Source organism: Mauremys mutica, unplaced genomic scaffold, assembly GCF_020497125.1.
Source record: "Mauremys mutica isolate MM-2020 ecotype Southern unplaced genomic scaffold, ASM2049712v1 000096F_np12_subseq_1:91732_obj, whole genome shotgun sequence".
In the NCBI taxonomy this organism is placed as follows: Eukaryota; Metazoa; Chordata; order Testudines; family Geoemydidae; genus Mauremys; species Mauremys mutica.
Window position 1 is genome coordinate 4,551 of NW_025422844.1, and position 1,337 is coordinate 5,887.

Below are 1,337 nucleotides of genomic sequence, written 5' to 3' on the forward strand. Positions count from 1 at the left end.
GTTGTCCCTCCCCAAACTGCCCTCTGCCTTGGAGCTGCTCCTGGGAGCCTCCTGCTTGCTGTGCGAGGGGAGTGGGGGGAAAGAGGGGTGCTGATGTCAGGGTGTCCCCAGCACCCCCACTCCTTTACTCCATCAACAGAGCAGGGGAGGACAGGACAGGGCTCAGGACAGAGGGAGCTTGCTGGCAGCAGCTACTGTCTCAACTTGCTGATCTACTTAAAAGGGCAATGTATGTAGAGTGGGGTCAGTGTGCTTTTATAATTATAATAATAATAGGATATATACCTATCTCCTAGAACTGGAAGGGACCTTGAAAGATCATTGAGTCCAGCCCCCTGCCTTCACTAGCAGGACCAACTACTGATTTTTGCCCCAGATCCCTAAGTGGCCCTCTCAAGGATTGAATTCACAACCCTGGGTTTAGCAGGACAATGCTCAAACCACTGAGCTATGATTCCCCCTGCTTAAAGGGGCAGTGCATCTCTCTCTCTCTCTCTCACACACATAAGCACACACACGGAGTGTGTCTCTGTCTCTCTCTGCCATGCTGTGTCTCCTCCTTCCATTCCTGCTACCTTGTAGAGTGTGAGGCTACATTAACAACAACGTGTTAACCCTTGAGGGCTCAGCCAAGAGTTAGTTCATCATCTAGCAGAAAGGCATTCCCTGGGAAATAGCCCACCCTCTGACTCCACCACTTCAACCAATCATCATTGCTGTGTACAGTATTAAATTGTTTGTTTAAAATGTATCTGTGTATATATGTGTGTGTGCGTGTGTGTGTGTGTATATATGTGTGTGTGTGTGTATATATATATATATATATATGTGTGTGTGTGTGTGTATATATATATATATATATATATGTGTGTGTATATATATATATATATATATATAGTCTTTTGTCTGGCGGAAAAAATTTCCCTGGAACCTAACCTCCCATATTTACATTAATTCTTATGGGGAAATTGGATTCATTTAACATCATTTCACTTAAAGTAGCATTTTTCAGGAACATAACTACAATGTTAAGTGAGGAATTACCGTATGTATCCTTTCCTATTAGTGGAATATATTTTAAACTACTATGTAAAATCTACCTAGCATCCCCTTGGGCTGCTCCTCAGAAGGCAAGCTTTTTGTTGGCGTGGCTAAGTTATTGACACAAGTGCAATCAATAGGGAATAAAAAATATACTTTTCCCTTGAGACTGGAAGGACACCTACTGCAGAATTCTCCCCAAGCTCCTCTAGGCATAGCACATGTGATTACATAAGTCTTTGGTCCTCCTTTATGTAATGAATATATTTTGAGTGGATTTATTTATTTTCTTTCAG